Raw genomic sequence first — 24,842 nt, forward strand, 5'->3', positions numbered from 1 at the left:
CTGCACAGTGGCAGATATGTAAATACGGCGTTTACTTACAATTTCTCACGCGTTACGGTTCAAACACTCGAACACGTATACGGATTCTCCTGCACAATGGCAGATATGTAAATACGGCGTTTACTTACAATTTCTCACGCCTTACGATTCGAGCACCCGAACACCTAGACGGATTCCCCTGCACAGTGGCAGATATGTAATTACGGCGTTTACTTACAATTTCTCACGCGTTACGGTTCGAACACCAGAACACCTAGACGGATTCCACTGCACAGTGGCAGATATGTAAATACGGCGTTTACTTACAGTTTCTCGCGCGTTACGTTTCAAAAATTCGAACACCTATACGGATTCTCCTGCACAGTTGCATATATGTAAATACGGCGTTTACTTACAATTTCTCGCGCGTTACGGCTCGAACACTCGAACACCTATACAGATTCTCCTGCACAGTGGCAGATATGTTAATACGGCGTTTACTTACAATTTCTCGCGCGTTACGTTTCGAACACTCGAACACCTATACGGATTCTCCTGCACAGTGGAAGATATGTAAATACGGCGTTTACTTACAATTTCTCATGCGTTACGTTTCGAACACTCGAACACCTATACGGATTCTCCTGCACAGTGGCAGAAATGTAAATACGGCGTTTACTTACAATTTCTCACGCGTTACGTTTCGAACACTCGAACACCTATACGGATTCTCCTGCACAGTGGCAGATATGTAAGTACGGCGTTTACTTACAATTTCTCACGCGTTACGTTTCGAACACTCGAACACCTATACGGATTCTACTGCACAGTCGCAGATATGTAAATACGGCGTTTACTTACCATTTCTCAAGCATCACGGTTCGAACACTCGAACACCTATACGGATTCTCCTGCACAGTGGCAGATATGTAAATACGGCGTTTACTTACAATTTCTCGCGCGTTACGTTTCGCACACTCGAACAGGTGTACGGATTCTCCTGCACAGTGGCAGATATGTAAATACGGCGTTTACTTAACACCTATACGGATTCTCCTGCATAGTGGCAGATATGTAAATACGGCGTTTACTTAATATTTCTCAACCATCACGGTTCGAACACTCGAACACCTATACGGATTCTCCTGCACAGTGGCAGATATGTAAATACGGCGTTTACTTACCATTTCTCAAGCATTACGGTTCGAACACTCGAACACGTATACGGGTTCTCCTGCACAGTGGCAGATATGTAAATACGGCGTTTACTTACAATTTCACGCGCGTTACGGTTCGAACACTCGAACACCTATACAGATTCTCCTGCATAGTGGCAGATATGTAAATACGGCGTTTACTTACAATTTCTCGCGCGTTACGGTTCGAACACTCGAACACGTATACGGACTCTCCTGCACAATGGCAGATATGTAAATACGACGTTTACTTACAATTTCTCACGCCTTATGATTCGAGCACTCGAACACCAATACGGATTCTCCTGCACAGTGGCAGATATGTAATTACGGCGTTTGCTTACAATTTGTCACGCGTTACGGTTCGAACACCCGAACACCTAGACGGATTCCCCTCCACAGTGGCAGATATGTAAATACGGCATTTACTTACAGTTTCTCGCGCGTTACGTTTCGAAAATTCGAACACCTATACGGATTCTCCTGCACAGTTGCAGATATGTAAATACGGCGTTTACTTACAATTTCTCGCGCGTTACGGCTCGAACACTCGAACACCTATACGGATTCTCCTGCACAGTGGCAGATATGTAAATACGGCGTTTACTTACAATTTCTCGCGCGTTACGTTTCGAACACTCGAACACCTATACGGATTCTCCCGCACAGTGGCAGATATGTAAATACGGCGTTTACTTACAATTTCTCGCGCGTTACGTTTCGAACACTCGAACACCTATACGGATTCTCCTGTACAGTGGCAGATATGTAAATACGGCGTTTACTTACAATTTCTTGCGCGTTACGTTTCGAACACTCGAACACCTAGACGGATTCCCCTGCACAGTGGCAGATATGTAAATACGGCGTTTACTTACAGTTTCTCGCGCATTACGTTTCGAACACCCGAACACCTAGACGGATTCCCCTGCACAGTGGCAGATATGTAAATACGCCGTTTACTTACAGTTTCTCGCGCGTTACGTTTCGAAAATTCGAACACCTATACGGATTCTCCGGCACAGTTGCAGATATGTAAATACGGCGTTTACTTACAGTTTCTCGCGCGTTACGTTTCGAAAATTCGAACACCTATACGGATTCTCCTGCACTGTGGCAGATATGTAAATACGGCGTTTACTTACAATTTCTCGCGCGTTACGGTTCGAACACTCGAACACCTATACGGATTGTCCTGCACAGTGGCAGATATGTAAATACGGCGTTTACTTACAATTTCTCACGCGTTACGGTTCAAACACTCGAACACGTATACGGATTCTCCTGCACAATGGCAGATATGTAAATACGGCGTTTACTTACAATTTCTCACGCCTTACGATTCGAGCACCCGAACACCTAGACGGATTCCCCTGCACAGTGGCAGATATGTAATTACGGCGTTTACTTACAATTTCTCACGCGTTACGGTTCGAACACCCGAACACCTAGACGGATTCCCCTGCACAGCGGCAGATATGTAAATACGGCGTTTACTTACAGTTTCTCGCGCGTTACGTTTCGAAAATTCGAACACCTATACGGATTCTCCTGCACAGTTGCATATATGTAAATACGGCGTTTACTTACAATTTCTCGCGCGTTACGGCTCGAACACTCGAACACCTATACAGATTCTCCTGCACAGTGGCAGATATGTAAATACGGCGTTTACTTACAATTTCTGGCGCGTTACGTTTCGAACACTCGAACACCTATACGGATTCTCCTGCACAGTGGAAGATATGTAAATACGGCGTTTACTTACAATTTCTCGCGCGTTACGTTTCGAACACTCGAACACCTATACGGATTCTCCTGTACAGTGGCAGATATGTAAATACGGCGTTTACTTACAATTTCTCATGCGTTACGTTTCGAACACTCGAACAACTATACGGATTCTCCTGCACAGTGGCAGAAATGTAAATACGGCGTTTACTTACAATTTCTCACGCGTTACGTTTCGAACACTCGAACACCTATACGAATTCTCCTGCACAGTGGCAGATATGTAAGTACGGCGTTTACTTACAATTTCTCACGCGTTACGTTTCGAACACTCGAACACCTATACGGATTCTCCTGCACAGTGGCAGATATGTAAATACGGCGTTTACTTACCATTTCTCAAGCATCACGGTTCGAACACTCGAACACCTATACGGATTCTCCTGCACAGTGGCAGATATGTAAATACGGCGTTTACTTACAATTTCTCGCGCGTTACGTTTCGCACACTCGAACAGGTGTACGGATTCTCCTGCACAGTGGCAGATATGTAAATACGGCGTTTGCTTAACACCTATACGGATTCTCCTGCATAGTGGCAGATATGTAAATACGGCGTTTACTTAATATTTCTCAAGCATCACGGTTCGAACACTCGAACACCTATACGGATTCTCCTGCACAGTGGCAGATATGTAAATACGGCGTTTACTTACCATTTCTCAAGCATTACGGTTCGAACACTCGAACACGTATACGGATTCTCCTGCACAGTGGCAGATATGTAAATACGGCGTTTACTTACAATTTCACGCGCGTTACGGTTCGAACACTCGAACACCTATACAGATTCTCCTGCATAGTGGCAGATATGTAAACACGGCGTTTACTTACAATTTCTCGCGCGTTACGGTTCGAACACTCGAACACGTATACGGACTCTCCTGCACAATGGCAGATATGTAAATACGACGTTTACTTACAATTTCTCACGCCTTATGATTCGAGCACTCGAACACCAATACGGATTCTCCTGCACAGTGGCAGATATGTAATTACGGCGTTTACTTACAATTTCTCACGCGTTACGGTTCGAACACCCGAACACCTAGACGGATTCCCCTCCACAGTGGCAGATATGTAAATACGGCGTTTACTTACAGTTTCTCGCGCGTTACGTTTCGAAAATTCGAACACCTATACGGATTCTCCTGCACAGTTGCAGATATGTAAATACGGCGTTTACTTACAATTTCTCGCGCGTTACGGCTCGAACACTCGAACACCTATACGGATTCTCCTGCACAGTGGCAGATATGTAAATACGCCGTTTACTTACAATTTCTCGCGCGTTACGTTTCGAACACTCGAACACCTATACGGATTCTCCTGCACAGTGGCAGATATGTAAATACGGCGTTTACTTACAATTTCTCGCGCGTTACGTTTCGAACACTCGAACACCTATACGGATTCTTCTGTACAGTGGCAGATATGTAAATACGGCGTTTACTTACAATTTCTTGCGCGTTACGTTTCGAACACTCGAACACCTAGACGGATTCCCCTGCAAAGTGGCAGATATGTAAATACGGCGTTTACTTACAGTTTCTCGCGCGTTACGTTTTGAAAATTCGAACACCTATACGGATTCTCCTGCACAGTTGCAGATATGTAAATACGGCGTTTACTTACAATTTCTCGCGCGTTACGGCTCGAACACTCGAACACCTATACGGATTCTCCTGCACAGTGGCAGATATGTAAATACGGCGTTTACTTACAATTTCTCGCGCGTTACGTTTCGAAAACTCGAACACCTATACGGATTCTCCTGCACAGTGGCAGATATGTAAATACGGCGTTTACTTACAATTTCTCGGGCGTTACGTTTCGAACACTCGAACACCTATACGGATTCTCCTGTATAGTGGCAGATATGTAAATACGGCGTTTACTTACAATTTCTGGCGCGTTACGTTTCGAACACTCGAACACCTAGACGGATTCCCCTGCACAGTGGTAGATATGTAAATACGGCGTTTACTTACAGTCTCTCGCGCGTTACGTTTCGAACACCCGAACACCTAGACGGATTCCCCTGCACAGTGGCAGATATGTAAATACGGCGTTTACTTACAGTTTCTCGCGCGTTACGTTTCGAAAATTCGAACACCTATACGGATTCTCCTGCACAGTTGCAGATATGTAAATACGGCGTTTACTTACAGTTTCTCGCGCGTTACATTTCAAAAATTCGAACACCTATACGGATTCTCCTGCACAGTGGCAGATATGTAAATACGGCGTTTACTTACAATTTCTCGCGCGTTACGGTTCGAACACTCGAACACCTATACGGATTGTCCTGCACAGTGGCCGATATGTAAATACGGCGTTTACTTACAATTTCTCACGCGTTACGGTTCAAACACTCGAACACGTATACGGATTCTCCTGCACAATGGCAGATATGTAAATACGACGTTTACTTACAATTTCTCACGCCTTACGATTCGAGCACCCGAACACCTAGACGGATTCCCCTGCACAGTGGCAGATATGTAATTACGGCGTTTACTTACAATTTCTCACGCGTTACGGTTCGAACACCCGAACACCTAGACGGATTCCCCTGCACAGTGGCAGATATGTAAATACGGCGTTTACTTACAGTTTCTCGCGCGTTACGTTTCGAAAATTCGAACACCTATAAGGATTCTCCTGCATAGTTGCATATATGTAAATACGGCATTTACTTACAATTTCTCGCGCGTTACGGCTCGAACACTCGAACACCTATACAGATTCTCCTGCACAGTGGCAGATATGTAAATACGGCGTTTACTTACAATTTCTCGCGCGTTACGTTTCGAACACTCGAACACCTATACGGATTTTCCTGCACAGTGGAAGATATGTAAATACGGCGTTTACTTACAATTTCTCGCGCGTTACGTTTCGAACACTCGAACACCTATACGGATTCTCCTGTACAGTGGCAGATATGTAAATACGGCGTTTACTTACAATTTCTCACGCGTTACGTTTCGAACACTCGAACACCTATACGGATTCTCCTGCACAGTGGCAGAAATGTAAATACGGCGTTTACTTACAATTTCTCACGCGTTACGTTTCGAACACCTTAACACCTATACGGATTCTCCTGCACAGTGGCAGATATGTAAGTACGGCGTTTACTTACAATTTCTCACGCGTTACGTTTCGAACACTCGAACACCTATACGGATTCTCCTGCACAGTGGCAGATATGTAAATATGGCGTTTACTTACCATTTCTCAAGCATCACGGTTCGAACACTCGAACACCTATACGGATTCTCCTGCACAGTGGCAGATATGTAAATACGGCGTTTACTTACAATTTCTCGCGCATTACGTTTCGCACACTCTAACAGGTGTACGGATTCTCCTGCACAGTGGCAGATATGTAAATACGGCGTTTACTTAACACCTATACGGATTCTCCTGCACAGTGGCAGATATGTAAATACGGCGTTTACTTAATATTTCTCAAGCATCACGGTTCGAACACTCGAACACCTATACGGATTCTCCTGCACAGTGGCAGATATGTAAATACGGCGTTTACTTACCATTTCTCAAGCATTACGGTTCGAACACTCGAACACGTATACGGATTCTCCTGCACAGTGGCAGATATGTAAATACGGCGTTTACTTACAATTTCACGCGCGTTACGGTTCGAACACTCGAACACCTATACAGATTCTCCTGCATAGTGGCAGATATGTAAACACGGCGTTTACTTACAATTTCTCGCGCGTTACGGTTCGAACACTCGAACACCTATACGGATTCTGCTGCACAGTGGCAGATATGTAAATACGGTGTTTACTTACAATTTCTCACGCGTTACGGTTCAAACACTCGAACACGTATACGGACTCTCCTGCACAATGGCAGATATGTAAATACGGCGTTTACTTACAATTTCTCACGCCTTACGATTTGAGCACCCGAACACCAATACGGATTCTCCTGCACAGTGGCAGATATGTAATTACGGCGTTTACTTACAATTTCTCACGCGTTACGGTTCGAACACCCGAACACCTAGACGGATTCCCCTCCACAGTGGCAGATATGTAAATACGGCGTTTACTTACAGTTTCTCGCGCGTTACGTTTCGAAAATTCGAACACCTATACGGATTCTCCTGCACAGTTGCAGATATGTAAATACGGCGTTTACTTACAATTTCTCGCGCGTTACGGCTCGAACACTCGAACACCTATACGGATTCTCCTGCACAGTGGCAGATATGTAAATACGGCGTTTACTTACAATTTCTCGCGCGTTACGTTTCGAACACTCGAACACCTATACGGATTCTCCTGCACAGTGGCAGATATGTAAATACGGCGTTTACTTACAATTTCTTGCGCGTCACGTTTCGAACACTCGAACACCTAGACGGATTCCCCTGCACAGTGGCAGATATGTAAATACGGCGTTTACTTACAGTTTCTCGCGCGTTACGTTTCGAAAATTCGAACACCTATACGGATTCTCCTGCACAGTTGCAGATATGTAAATACGACGTTTACTTACAATTTCTCGCGCGTTACGGCTCGAACACTCGAACACCTATACGGATTCTCCTGCACAGTGGCAGATATGTAAATACGGCGTTTACTTACAATTTCTCGCGCGTTACGTTTCGAACACTCGAACACCTATACGGATTCTCCTGCACAGTGGCAGATATGTAAATACGGCGTTTACTTACAATTTCTCACGCGTTACGGTTCCAACACTCGAACACGTATACGGATTCTCCTGCACAATGGCAGATATGTAAATACGGCGTTTACTTACAATTTCTCACGCCTTACGATTCGAGCACCCGAACACCTAGACGGATTCCCCTGCACAGTTGCAGATATGTAAATACGGCGTTTACTTACAATTTCTCGCGCGTTACGACTCGAACACTCGAACACCTATACGGATTCTCCTGCACGGTGGCAGATATGTAAATACGGCGTTTACTTACAATTTCTCGCGCGTTACGTTTCGAACACTCGAACACCTATACGGATTCTCCTGCACAGTGGCAGATATGTAAATACGGCGTTTACTTACAATTTCTCGCGCGTTACGTTTCGAACACTCGAACACCTATACGGATTCTCCTGTACAGTGGCAGATATGTAAATACGGCGTTTACTTACAATTTCTTGCGCGTTACGTTTCGAACACTCGAACACCTAGACGGATTCCCCTGCACAGTGGCAGATATGTAAATACGGCGTTTACTTACAGTTTCTCGCGCGTTACGTTTCGAACACCCGAACACCTAGACGGATTCCCCTGCACAGTGGCAGATATGTAAATACGCCGTTTACTTACAGTTTCTCGCGCGTTACGTTTCGAAAATTCGAACACCTATACGGATTCTCCTGCACAGTTGCAGATATGTAAATACGGCGTTTACTTACAGTTTCTCGCGCATTACGTTTCGAAAATTCGAACACCTATACGGATTCTCCTGCACTGTGGCAGATATGTAAATACGGCGTTTACTTACAATTTCTCGCGCGTTACGGTTCGAACACTCGAACACCTATACGGATTGTCCTGCACAGTGGCAGATATGTAAATACGGCGCTTACTTACAATTTCTCACGCGTTACGGTTCAAACACTCGAACACGTATACGGATTCTCCTGCACAATGGCAGATATGTAAATACGGCGTTTACTTACAATTTCTCACGCCTTACGATTCGAGCACCCGAACACCTAGACGGATTCCCCTGCACAGTGGCAGATATGTAATTACGGCGTTTACTTACAATTTCTCACGCGTTACGGTTCGAACACCCGAACACCTAGACGGATTCCACTGCACAGTGGCAGATATGTAAATACGGCGTTTACTTACAGTTTCTCGCGCGTTACGTTTCGAAAATTCGAACACCTATACGGATTCTCCTGCACAGTTGCATATATGTAAATACGGCGTTTACTTACAATTTCTCGCGCGTTACGGCTCGAACACTCGAACACCTATACAGATTCTCCTGCACAGTGGCAGATATGTAAATACGGCGTTTACTTACAATTTCTCGCGCGTTACGTTTCGAACACTCGAACACCTATACGGATTCTCCTGCACAGTGGAAGATATGTAAATACGGCGTTTACTTACAATTTCTCATGCGTTACGTTTCGAACACTCGAACACCTATACGGATTCTCCTGCACAGTGGCAGAAATGTAAATACGGCGTTTACTTACAATTTCTCACGCGTTACGTTTCGAACACTCGAACACCTATACGGATTCTCCTGCACAGTGGCAGATATGTAAGTACGGCGTTTACTTACAATTTCTCACGCGTTACGTTTCGAACACTCGAACACCTATACGGATTCTCCTGCACAGTGGCAGATATGTAAATACGGCGTTTACTTACCATTTCTCAAGCATCACGGTTCGAACACTCGAACACCTATACGGATTCTCCTGCACAGTGGCAGATATGTAAATACGGCGTTTACTTACAATTTCTCGCGCGTTACGTTTCGCACACTCGAACAGGTGTACGGATTCTCCTGCACAGTGGCAGATATGTAAATACGGCGTTTACTTAACACCTATACGGATTCTCCTGCATAGTGGCAGATATGTAAATACGGCGTTTACTTAATATTTCTCAAGCATCACGGTTCGAACACTCGAACACCTATACGGATTCTCCTGCACAGTGGCAGATATGTAAATACGGCGTTTACTTACCATTTCTCAACCATTACGGTTTGAACACTCGAACACGTATACGGTTTCTCCTGCACAGTGGCAGATATGTAAATACGGCGTTACTTACAATTTCACGCGCGTTACGGTTCGAACACTCGAACACCTATACAGATTCTCCTGCATAGTGGCAGATATGTAAACACGGCGTTTACTTACAATTTCTCGCGCGTTACGGTTCGAACACTCGAACACGTATACGGACTCTCCTGCACAATGGCAGATATGTAAATACGACGTTTACTTACAATTTCTCACGCCTTATGATTCGAGCACTCGAACACCAATACGGATTCTCCTGCACAGTGGCAGATATGTAATTACGGCGTTTACTTACAATTTCTCACACGTTACGGTTCGAACACCCGAACACCTAGACGGATTCCCCTCCACAGTGGCAGATATGTAAATACGGCGTTTACTTACAGTTTCTCGCGCGTTACGTTTCGAAAATTCGAACACCCATACGGATTCTCCTGCACAGTTGCAGATATGTAAATACGGCGTTTACTTACAATTTCTCGCGCGTTACGGCTCGAACACTCGAACACCTATACGGATTCTCCTGCACAGTGGCAGATATGTAAATACGGCGTTTACTTACAATTTCTCGCGCGTTACGTTTCGAACACTCGAACACCTATACGGATTCTCCTGCACAGTGGCAGATATGTAAATACGGCGTTTACTTACAATTTCTCGCGCGTTACGTTTCGAACACTCGAACACCTATACGGATTCTCCTGTACAGTGGCAGATATGTAAATACGGCGTTTACTTACAATTTCTTGCGCGTTACGTTTCGAACACTCGAACACCTAGACGGATTCCCCTGCAAAGTGGCAGATATGTAAATACGGCGTTTACTTACAGTTTCTCGCGCGTTACGTTTTGAAAATTCGAACACCTATACGGATTCTCCTGCACAGTTGCAGATATGTAAATACGGCGTTTACTTACAATTTCTCGCGCGTTACGGCTCGAACACTCGAACACCTATACGGATTCTCCTGCACAGTGGCAGATATGTAATTACGGCGTTTACTTACAATTTCTCACGCGTTACGGTTCGAACACCCGAACACCTAGACGGATTCCCCTCCACAGTGGCAGATATGTAAATACGGCGTTTACTTACAGTTTCTCGCGCGTTACGTTTCGAAAATTCGAACACCCATACGGATTCTCCTGCACAGTTGCAGATATGTAAATACGGCGTTTACTTACAATTTCTCGCGCGTTACGGCTCGAACACTCGAACACCTATACGGATTCTCCTGCACAGTGGCAGATATGTAAATACGGCGTTTACTTACAATTTCTCGCGCGTTACGTTTCGAACACTCGAACACCTATACGGATTCTCCTGCACAGTGGCAGATATGTAAATACGGCGTTTACTTACAATTTCTCGCGCGTTACGTTTCGAACACTCGAACACCTATACGGATTCTCCTGTACAGTGGCAGATATGTAAATACGGCGTTTACTTACAATTTCTTGCGCGTTACGTTTCGAACACTCGAACACCTAGACGGATTCCCCTGCAAAGTGGCAGATATGTAAATACGGCGTTTACTTACAGTTTCTCGCGCGTTACGTTTTGAAAATTCGAACACCTATACGGATTCTCCTGCACAGTTGCAGATATGTAAATACGGCGTTTACTTACAATTTCTCGCGCGTTACGGCTCGAACACTCGAACACCTATACGGATTCTCCTGCACAGTGGCAGATATGTAAATACGGCGTTTACTTACAATTTCTCGCGCGTTACATTTCGAAAACTCGAACACCTATACGGATTCTCCTGCACAGTGGCAGATATGTAAATACGGCGTTTACTTACAATTTCTCGCGCGTTACGTTTCGAACACTCGAACACCTATACGGATTCTCCTGTATAGTGGCAGATATGTAAATACGGCGTTTACTTACAATTTCTGGCGCGTTACGTTTCGAACACTCGAACACCTAGACGGATTCCCCTGCACAGTGGTAGATATGTAAATACGGCGTTTACTTACAGTCTCTCGCGCGTTACGTTTCGAACACCCGAACACCTAGACGGATTCCCCTGCACAGTGGCAGATATGTAAATACGGCGTTAACTTACAGTTTCTCGCGCGTTACGTTTCGAAAATTCGAACACCTATACGGATTCTCCTGCACAGTTGCAGATATGTAAATACGGCGTTTACTTACAGTTTCTCGCGCGTTACATTTCGAAAATTCGAACACCTATACGGATTCTCCTGCACAGTGGCAGATATGTAAATACGGCGTTTACTTACAATTTCTCGCGCGTTACGGTTCGAACACTCGAACACCTATACGGATTGTCCTGCACAGTGGCAGATATGTAAATACGGCGTTTACTTACAATTTCTCACGCGTTACGGTTCAAACACTCGAACACGTATATGGATTCTCCTGCACAATGGCAGATATGTAAATACGGCGTTTACTTACAATTTCTCACGCCTTACGATTCGAGCACCCGAACACCTAGACGGATTCCCCTGCACAGTGGCAGATATGTAATTACGGCGTTTACTTACAATTTCTCACGCGTTACGGTTCGAACACCCGAACACCTAGACGGATTCCCCTGCACAGTGGCAGATATGTAAATACGGCGTTTACTTACAGTTTCTCGCGCGTTACGTTTCGAAAATTCGAACACCTATAAGGATTCTCCTGCATAGTTGCATATATGTAAATACGGCATTTACTTACAATTTCTCGCGCGTTACGGCTCGAACACTCGAACACCTATACAGATTCTCCTGCACAGTGGCAGATATGTAAATACGGCGTTTACTTACAATTTCTCGCGCGTTACGTTTCGAACACTCGAACACCTATACGGATTCTCCTGCACAGTGGCAGATATGTAAATACGGCGTTTACTTACAATTTCTCGCGCGTTACGTTTCGAACACTCGAACACCTATACGGATTCTCCTGTACAGTGGCAGATATGTAAATACGGCGTTTACTTACAATTTCTTGCGCGTTACGTTTCGAACACTCGAACACCTAGACGGATTCCCCTGCACAGTGGCAGATATGTAAATACGGCGTTTACTTACAGTTTCTCGCGCGTTACGTTTTGAAAATTCGAACACCTATACGGATTCTCCTGCACAGTTGCAGATATGTAAATACGGCGTTTACTTACAATTTCTCGCGCGTTACGGCTCGAACACTCGAACACCTATACGGATTCTCCTGCACAGTGGCAGATATGTAAATACGGCGTTTACTTACAATTTCTCGCGCGTTACGTTTCGAAAACTCGAACACCTATACGGATTCTCCTGCACAGTGGCAGATATGTAAATACGGCGTTTACTTACAATTTCTCGCGCGTTACGTTTCGAACACTCGAACACCTATACGGATTCTCCTGTATAGTGGCAGATATGTAAATACGGCGTTTACTTACAATTTCTGGCGCGTTACGTTTCGAACACTCGAACACCTAGACGGATTCCCCTGCACAGTGGTAGATATGTAAATACGGCGTTTACTTACAGTCTCTCGCGCGTTACGTTTCGAACACCCGAACACCTAGACGGATTCCCCTGCACAGTGGCAGATATGTAAATACGGCGTTTACTTACAGTTTCTCGCGCGTTACGTTTCGAAAATTCGAACACCTATACGGATTCTCCTGCACAGTTGCAGATATGTAAATACGGCGTTTACTTACAGTTTCTCGCGCGTTACATTTCGAAAATTCGAACACCTATACGGATTCTCCTGCACAGTGGCAGATATGTAAATACGGCGTTTACTTACAATTTCTCGCGCGTTACGGTTCGAACACTCGAACACCTATACGGATTGTCCTGCACAGTGGCAGATATGTAAATACGGCGTTTACTTACAATTTCTCACGCGTTACGGTTCAAACACTCGAACACGTATATGGATTCTCCTGCACAATGGCAGATATGTAAATACGGCGTTTACTTACAATTTCTCACGCCTTACGATTCGAGCACCCGAACACCTCGACGGATTCCCCTGCACAGTGGCAGATATGTAATTACGGCGTTTACTTACAATTTCTCACGCGTTACGGTTCGAACACCCGAACACCTAGACGGATTCCCCTGCACAGTGGCAGATATGTAAATACGGCGTTTACTTACAGTTTCTCGCGCGTTACGTTTCGAAAATTCGAACACCTATAAGGATTCTCCTGCATAGTTGCATATATGTAAATACGGCATTTACTTACAATTTCTCGCGCGTTACGGCTCGAACACTCGAACACCTATACAGATTCTCCTGCACAGTGGCAGATATGTAAATACGGCGTTTACTTACAATTTCTCGCGCGTTACGTTTCGAACACTCGAACACCTATACGGATTCTCCTGCACAGTGGAAGATATGTAAATACGGCGTTTACTTACAATTTCTCGCGCGTTACGTTTCGAACACTCGAACACCTATACGGATTCTCCTGTACAGTGGCAGATATGTAAATACGGCGTTTACTTACAATTTCTCACGCGTTACGTTTCGAACACTCGAACACCTATACGGATTCTCCTGCACAGTGGCAGAAATGTAAATACGGCGTTTACTTACAATTTCTCACGCGTTACGTTTCGAACACTCGAACACCTATACGGATTCTCCTGCACAGTGGCAGATATGTAAGTACGGCGTTTACTTACAATTTCTCACGCGTTACGTTTCGAACACTCGAACACCTATACGGATTCTCCTGCACAGTGGCAGATATGTAAATATGGCGTTTACTTACCATTTCTCAAGCATCACGGTTCGAACACTCGAACACCTATACGGATTCTCCTGCACAGTGGCAGATATGTAAATACGGCGTTTACTTACCATTTCTCAACCATTACGGTTCGAACACTCGAACACGTATACGGTTTCTCCTGCACAGTGGCAGATATGTAAATACGGCGTTACTTACAATTTCACGCGCGTTACGGTTCGAACACTCGAACACCTATACAGATTCTCCTGCATAGTGGCAGATATGTAAACACGGCGTTTACTTACAATTTCTCGCGCGTTACGGTTCGAACACTCGAACACGTATACGGACTCTCCTGCACAATGGCAGATATGTAAATACGACGTTTACTTACAATTTCTCACGCCTTATGATTCGAGCACTCGAACACCAATACGGATTCTCCTGCACAGTGGCAGATATGTAATTACGGCGTTTACTTACAATTTCTCACACGTTACGGTTCGAACACCCGAACACCTAGACGGATTCCCCTCCACAGTGGCAGATATGTAAATACGGCGTTTACTTACAATTTCTGGCGCGTTACGTTTCGAACACTCGAACACCTAGACGGATTCCCCTGCACAGTGGTAGATATGTAAATACGGCGTTTACTTACAGTCTCTCGCGCGTTACGTTTCGAACACCCGAACACCTAGACGGATTCCCCTGCACAGTGGCAGATATGTAAATACGGCGTTTACTTACAATTTCTCGCGCGTTACGTTTCGAACACTCGAACACCTATACGGATTCTCCTGCACAGTGGCAGATATGTAAATACGGCGTTTACTTACAATTTCTCGCGCGTTACGTTTCGAACACTCGAACACCTATACGGATTCTCCTGTACAGTGGCAGATATGTAAATACGGCGTTTACTTACAATTTCTTGCGCGTTACGTTTCGAACACTCGAACACCTAGACGGATTCCCCTGCAAAGTGGCAGATATGTAAATACGGCGTTTACTTACAGTTTCTCGCGCGTTACGTTTTGAAAATTCGAACACCTATACGGATTCTCCTGCACAGTTGCAGATATGTAAATACGGCGTTTACTTACAATTTCTCGCGCGTTACGGCTCGAACACTCGAACACCTATACGGATTCTCCTGCACAGTGGCAGATATGTAATTACGGCGTTTACTTACAATTTCTCACGCGTTACGGTTCGAACACCCGAACACCTAGACGGATTCCCCTCCACAGTGGCAGATATGTAAATACGGCGTTTACTTACAGTTTCTCGCGCGTTACGTTTCGAAAATTCGAACACCCATACGGATTCTCCTGCACAGTTGCAGATATGTAAATATGGCGTTTACTTACAATTTCTCGCGCGTTACGGCTCGAACACTCGAACACCTATACGGATTCTCCTGCACAGTGGCAGATATGTAAATACGGCGTTTACTTACAATTTCTCGCGCGTTACGTTTCGAACACTCGAACACCTATACGGATTCTCCTGCACAGTGGCAGATATGTAAATACGGCGTTTACTTACAATTTCTCGCGCGTTACGTTTCGAACACTCGAACACCTATACGGATTCTCCTGTACAGTGGCAGATATGTAAATACGGCGTTTACTTACAATTTCTTGCGCGTTACGTTTCGAACACTCGAACACCTAGACGGATTCCCCTGCAAAGTGGCAGATATGTAAATACGGCGTTTACTTACAGTTTCTCGCGCGTTACGTTTTGAAAATTCGAACACCTATACGGATTCTCCTGCACAGTTGCAGATATGTAAATACGGCGTTTACTTACAATTTCTCGCGCGTTACGGCTCGAACACTCGAACACCTATACGGATTCTCCTGCACAGTGGCAGATATGTAAATACGGCGTTTACTTACAATTTCTCGCGCGTTACATTTCGAAAACTCGAACACCTATACGGATTCTCCTGCACAGTGGCAGATATGTAAATACGGCGTTTACTTACAATTTCTCGCGCGTTACGTTTCGAACACTCGAACACCTATACGGATTCTCCTGTATAGTGGCAGATATGTAAATACGGCGTTTACTTACAATTTCTGGCGCGTTACGTTTCGAACACTCGAACACCTAGACGGATTCCCCTGCACAGTGGTAGATATGTAAATACGGCGTTTACTTACAGTCTCTCGCGCGTTACGTTTCGAACACCCGAACACCTAGACGGATTCCCCTGCACAGTGGCAGATATGTAAATACGGCGTTTACTTACAGTTTCTCGCGCGTTACGTTTCGAAAATTCGAACACCTATACGGATTCTCCTGCACAGTTGCAGATATGTAAATACGGCGTTTACTTACAGTTTCTCGCGCGTTACATTTCGAAAATTCGAACACCTATACGGATTCTCCTGCACAGTGGCAGATATGTAAATACGGCGTTTACTTACAATTTCTCGCGCGTTACGGTTCGAACACTCGAACACCTATACGGATTGTCCTGCACAGTGGCAGATATGTAAATACGGCGTTTACTTACAATTTCTCACGCGTTACGGTTCAAACACTCGAACACGTATATGGATTCTCCTGCACAATGGCAGATATGTAAATACGGCGTTTACTTACAATTTCTCACGCCTTACGATTCGAGCACCCGAACACCTAGACGGATTCCCCTGCACAGTGGCAGATATGTAATTACGGCGTTTACTTACAATTTCTCACGCGTTACGGTTCGAACACCCGAACACCTAGACGGATTCCCCTGCACAGTGGCAGATATGTAAATACGGCGTTTACTTACAGTTTCTCGCGCGTTACGTTTCGAAAATTCGAACACCTATAAGGATTCTCCTGCATAGTTGCATATATGTAAATACGGCATTTACTTACAATTTCTCGCGCGTTACGGCTCGAACACTCGAACACCTATACAGATTCTCCTGCACAGTGGCAGATATGTAAATACGGCGTTTACTTACAATTTCTCGCGCGTTACGTTTCGAACACTCGAACACCTATACGGATTCTCCTGCACAGTGGCAGATATGTAAATACGGCGTTTACTTACAATTTCTCGCGCGTTACGTTTCGAACACTCGAACACCTATACGGATTCTCCTGTACAGTGGCAGATATGTAAATACGGCGTTTACTTACAATTTCTTGCGCGTTACGTTTCGAACACTCGAACACCTAGACGGATTCCCCTGCACAGTGGCAGATATGTAAATACGGCGTTTACTTACAGTTTCTCGCGCGTTACGTTTTGAAAATTCGAACACCTATACGGATTCTCCTGCACAGTTGCAGATATGTAAATACGGCGTTTACTTACAATTTCTCGCGCGTTACGGCTCGAACACTCGAACACCTATACGGATTCTCCTGCACAGTGGCAGATATGTAAATACGGCGTTTACTTACAATTTCTCGCGCGTTACGTTTCGAAAACTCGAACACCTATACGGATTCTCCTGCACAGTGGCAGATATGTAAATACGGCGTTTACTTACAATTTCTCGCGCGTTACGTTTCGAACACTCGAACACCTATACGGATTCTCCTGTATAGTGGCAGATATGTAAATACGGCGTTTACTTACAATTTCTGGCGCGTTACGTTTCGAACACTCGAACACCTAGACGGATTCCCCTGCACAGTGGTAGATATGTAAATACGGCGTTTACTTACAGTCTCTCGCGCGTTACGTTTCGAACACCCGAACACCTAGACGGATTCCCCTGCACAGTGGCAGATATGTAAATACGGCGTTTACTTACAGTTTCTCGCGCGTTACGTTTCGAAAATTCGAACACCTATACGGATTCTCCTGCACAGTTGCAGATATGTAAATACGGCGTTTACTTACAGTTTCTCGCGCGTTACATTTCGAAAATTCGAACACCTATACGGATTCTCCTGCACAGTGGCAGATATGTAAATACGGCGTTTACTTACAATTTCTCGCGCGTTACGGTTCGAACACTCGAACACCTATACGGATTGTCCTGCACAGTGGCAGATATGTAAATACGGCGTTTACTTACAATTTCTCACGCGTTACGGTTCAAACACTCGAACACGTATATGGATTCTCCTGCACAATGGCAGATATGTAAATACGGCGTTTACTTACAATTTCTCACGCCTTACGATTCGAGCACCCGAACACCTAGACGGATTCCCCTGCACAGTGGCAGATATGTAATTACGGCGTTTACTTACAATTTCTCACGCGTTACGGTTCGAACACCCGAACACCTAGACGGATTCCCCTGCACAGTGGCAGATATGTAAATACGGCGTTTACTTACAGTTTCTCGCGCGTTACGTTTCGAAAATTCGAACACCTATAAGGATTCTCCTGCATAGTTGCATATATGTAAATACGGCATTTACTTACAATTTCTCGCGCGTTACGGCTCGAACACTCGAACACCTATTCAGATTCTCCTGCACAGTGGCAGATATGTAAATACGGCGTTTACTTACAATTTCTCGCGCGTTACGTTTCGAACACTCGAACACCTATGCGGATTCTCCTGCACAGTGGAAGATATGTAAATACGGCGTTTACTTACAATTTCTCGCGCGTTACGTTTCGAACACTCGAACACCTATACGGATTCTCCTGTACAGTGGCAGATATGTAAATACGGCGTTTACTTACAATTTCTCACGCGTTACGTTTCGAACACTCGAACACCTATACGGATTCTCCTGCACAGTGGCAGAAATGTAAATACGGCGTTTACTTACAATTTCTCACGCGTTACGTTTCGAACACTCGAACACCTATACGGATTCTCCTGCACAGTGGCAGATATGTAAGTACGGCGTTTACTTACAATTTCTCACGCGTTACGTTTCGAACACTCGAACACCTATACGGATTCTCCTGCACAGTGGCAGATATGTAAATATGGCGTTTACTTACCATTTCTCAAGCATCACGGTTCGAACACTCGAACACCTATACGGATTCTCCTGCACAGTGGCAGATATGTAAATACGGCGTTTACTTACCATTTCTCAACCATTACGGTTCGAACACTCGAACACGTATACGGTTTCTCCTGCACAGTGGCAGATATGTAAATACGGCGTTACTTACAATTTCACGCGCGTTACGGTTCGAACACTCGAACACCTATACAGATTCTCCTGCATAGTGGCAGATATGTAAACACGGCGTTTACTTACAATTTCTCGCGCGTTACGGTTCGAACACTCGAACACGTATACGGACTCTCCTGCACAATGGCAGATATGTAAATACGACGTTTACTTACAATTTCTCACGCCTTATGATTCGAGCACTCGAACACCAATACGGATTCTCCTGCACAGTGGCAGATATGTAATTACGGCGTTTACTTACAATTTCTCACACGTTACGGTTCGAACACCCGAACACCTAGACGGATTCCCCTCCACAGTGGCAGATATGTAAATACGGCGTTTACTTACAGTTTCTCGCGCGTTACGTTTCGAAAATTCGAACACCCATACGGATTCTCCTGCACAGTTGCAGATATGTAAATACGGCGTTTACTTACAATTTCTCGCGCGTTACGGCTCGAACACTCGAACACCTATACGGATTCTCCTGCACAGTGGCAGATATGTAAATACGGCGTTTACTTACAATTTCTCGCGCGTTACGTTTCGAACACTCGAACACCTATACGGATTCTCCTGCACAGTGGCAGATATGTAAATACGGCGTTTACTTACAATTTCTCGCGCGTTACGTTTCGAACACTCGAACACCTATACGGATTCTCCTGTACAGTGGCAGATATGTAAATACGGCGTTTACTTACAATTTCTTGCGCGTTACGTTTCGAACACTCGAACACCTAGACGGATTCCCCTGCAAAGTGGCAGATATGTAAATACGGCGTTTACTTACAGTTTCTCGCGCGTTACGTTTTGAAAATTCGAACACCTATACGGATTCTCCTGCACAGTTGCAGATATGTAAATACGGCGTTTACTTACAATTTCTCGCGCGTTACGGCTCGAACACTCGAACACCTATACGGATTCTCCTGCACAGTGGCAGATATGTAATTACGGCGTTTACTTACAATTTCTCACGCGTTACGGTTCGAACACCCGAACACCTAGACGGATTCCCCTCCACAGTGGCAGATATGTAAATACGGCGTTTACTTACAGTTTCTCGCGCGTTACGTTTCGAAAATTCGAACACCCATACGGATTCTCCTGCACAGTTGCAGATATGTAAATACGGCGTTTACTTACAATTTCTCGCGCGTTACGTTTCGAACACTCGAACACCTATACGGATTCTCCTGTATAGTGGCAGATATGTAAATACGGCGTTTACTTACAATTTCTGGCGCGTTACGTTTCGAACACTCGAACACCTAGACGGATTCCCCTGCACAGTGGTAGATATGTAAATACGGCGTTTACTTACAGTCTCTCGCGCGTTACGTTTCGAACACCCGAACACCTAGACGGATTCCCCTGCACAGTGGCAGATATGTAAATACGGCGTTTACTTACAGTTTCTCGCGCGTTACGTTTCGAAAATTCGAACACCTATACGGATTCTCCTGCACAGTTGCAGATATGTAAATACGGCGTTTACTTACAGTTTCTCGCGCGTTACATTTCGAAAATTCGAACACCTATACGGATTCTCCTGCACAGTGGCAGATATGTAAATACGGCGTTTACTTACAATTTCTCGCGCGTTACGGTTCGAACACTCGAACACCTATACGGATTGTCCTGCACAGTGGCAGATATGTAAATACGGCGTTTACTTACAATTTCTCACGCGTTACGGTTCAAACACTCGAACACGTATATGGATTCTCCTGCACAATGGCAGATATGTAAATACGGCGTTTACTTACAATTTCTCACGCCTTACGATTCGAGCACCCGAACACCTAGACGGATTCCCCTGCACAGTGGCAGATATGTAATTACGGCGTTTACTTACAATTTCTCACGCGTTACGGTTCGAACACCCGAACACCTAGACGGATTCCCCTGCACAGTGGCAGATATGTAAATACGGCGTTTACTTACAGTTTCTCGCGCGTTACGTTTCGAAAATTCGAACACCTATAAGGATTCTCCTGCATAGTTGCATATATGTAAATACGGCATTTACTTACAATTTCTCGCGCGTTACGGCTCGAACACTCGAACACCTATTCAGATTCTCCTGCACAGTGGCAGATATGTAAATACGGCGTTTACTTACAATTTCTCGCGCGTTACGTTTCGAACACTCGAACACCTATGCGGATTCTCCTGCACAGTGGAAGATATGTAAATACGGCGTTTACTTACAATTTCTCGCGCGTTACGTTTCGAACACTCGAACACCTATACGGATTCTCCTGTACAGTGGCAGATATGTAAATACGGCGTTTACTTACAATTTCTCACGCGTTACGTTTCGAACACTCGAACACCTATACGGATTCTCCTGCACAGTGGCAGAAATGTAAATACGGCGTTTACTTACAATTTCTCACGCGTTACGTTTCGAACACTCGAACACCTATACGGATTCTCCTGCACAGTGGCAGATATGTAAGTACGGCGTTTACTTACAATTTCTCACGCGTTACGTTTCGAACACTCGAACACCTATACGGATTCTCCTGCACAGTGGCAGATATGTAAATATGGCGTTTACTTACCATTTCTCAAGCATCACGGTTCGAACACTCGAACACCTATACGGATTCTCCTGCACAGTGGCAGATATGTAAATACGGCGTTTACTTACCATTTCTCAACCATTACGGTTCGAACACTCGAACACGTATACGGTTTCTCCTGCACAGTGGCAGATATGTAAATACGGCGTTACTTACAATTTCACGCGCGTTACGGTTCGAACACTCGAACACCTATACAGATTCTCCTGCATAGTGGCAGATATGTAAACACGGCGTTTACTTACAATTTCTCGCGCGTTACGGTTCGAACACTCGAACACGTATACGGACTCTCCTGCACAATGGCAGATATGTAAATACGACGTTTACTTACAATTTCTCACGCCTTATGATTCGAGCACTCGAACACCAATACGGATTCTCCTGCACAGTGGCAGATATGTAATTACGGCGTTTACTTACAATTTCTCACACGTTACGGTTCGAACACCCGAACACCTAGACGGATTCCCCTCCACAGTGGCAGATATGTAAATACGGCGTTTACTTACAGTTTCTCGCGCGTTACGTTTCGAAAATTCGAACACCCATACGGATTCTCCTGCACAGTTGCAGATATGTAAATACGGCGTTTACTTACAATTTCTCGCGCGTTACGGCTCGAACACTCGAACACCTATACGGATTCTCCTGCACAGTGGCAGATATGTAAATACGGCGTTTACTTACAATTTCTCGCGCGTTACGTTTCGAACACTCGAACACCTATACGGATTCTCCTGCACAGTGGCAGATATGTAAATACGGCGTTTACTTACAATTTCTCGCGCGTTACGTTTCGAACACTCGAACACCTATACGGATTCTCCTGTACAGTGGCAGATATGTAAATACGGCGTTTACTTACAATTTCTTGCGCGTTACGTTTCGAACACTCGAACACCTAGACGGATTCCCCTGCAAAGTGGCAGATATGTAAATACGGCGTTTACTTACAGTTTCTCGCGCGTTACGTTTTGAAAATTCGAACACCTATACGGATTCTCCTGCACAGTTGCAGATATGTAAATACGGCGTTTACTTACAATTTCTCGCGCGTTACGGCTCGAACACTCGAACACCTATACGGATTCTCCTGCACAGTGGCAGATATGTAATTACGGCGTTTACTTACAATTTCTCACGCGTTACGGTTCGAACACCCGAACACCTAGACGGATTCCCCTCCACAGTGGCAGATATGTAAATACGGCGTTTACTTACAGTTTCTCGCGCGTTACGTTTCGAAAATTCGAACACCCATACGGATTCTCCTGCACAGTTGCAGATATGTAAATACGGCGTTTACTTACAATTTCTCGCGCGTTACGGCTCGAACACTCGAACACCTATACGGATTCTCCTGCACAGTGGCAGATATGTAAATACGGCGTTTACTTACAATTTCTCGCGCGTTACGTTTCGAACACTCGAACACCTATACGGATTCTCCTGCACAGTGGCAGATATGTAAATACGGCGTTTACTTACAATTTCTCGCGCGTTACGTTTCGAACACTCGAACACCTATACGGATTCTCCTGTACAGTGGCAGATATGTAAATACGGCGTTTACTTACAATTTCTTGCGCGTTACGTTTCGAACACTCGAACACCTAGACGGATTCCCCTGCAAAGTGGCAGATACGTAAATACGGCGTTTACTTACAGTTTCTCGCGCGTTACGTTTTGAAAATTCGAACACCTATACGGATTCTCCTGCACAGTTGCAGATATGTAAATACGGCGTTTACTTACAATTTCTCGCGCGTTACGGCTCGAACACTCGAACACCTATACGGATTCTCCTGCACAGTGGCAGATATGTAAATACGGCGTTTACTTACAATTTCTCGCGCGTTACATTTCGAAAACTCGAACACCTATACGGATTCTCCTGCACAGTGGCAGATATGTAAATACGGCGTTTACTTACAATTTCTCGCGCGTTACGTTTCGAACACTCGAACACCTATACGGATTCTCCTGTATAGTGGCAGATATGTAAATACGGCGTTTACTTACAATTTCTGGCGCGTTACGTTTCGAACACTCGAACACCTAGACGGATTCCCCTGCACAGTGGTAGATATGTAAATACGGCGTTTACTTACAGTCTCTCGCGCGTTACGTTTCGAACACCCGAACACCTAGACGGATTCCCCTGCACAGTGGCAGATATGTAAATACGGCGTTTACTTACAGTTTCTCGCGCGTTACGTTTCGAAAATTCGAACACCTATACGGATTCTCCTGCACAGTTGCAGATATGTAAATACGGCGTTTACTTACAGTTTCTCGCGCGTTACATTTCGAAAATTCGAACACCTATACGGATTCTCCTGCACAGTGGCAGATATGTAAATACGGCGTTTACTTACAATTTCTCGCGCGTTACGGTTCGAACACTCGAACACCTATACGGATTGTCCTGCACAGTGGCAGATATGTAAATACGGCGTTTACTTACAATTTCTCACGCGTTACGGTTCAAACACTCGAACACGTATATGGATTCTCCTGCACAATGGCAGATATGTAAATACGGCGTTTACTTACAATTTCTCACGCCTTACGATTCGAGCACCCGAACACCTAGACGGATTCCCCTGCACAGTGGCAGATATGTAATTACGGCGTTTACTTACAATTTCTCACGCGTTACGG

The sequence above is a fragment of the Camellia sinensis genome, chromosome 8 (assembly GCF_055761805.1).
Source record: "Camellia sinensis isolate YWXY chromosome 8, ASM5576180v1, whole genome shotgun sequence".
In the NCBI taxonomy this organism is placed as follows: domain Eukaryota; kingdom Viridiplantae; phylum Streptophyta; class Magnoliopsida; order Ericales; family Theaceae; genus Camellia; species Camellia sinensis.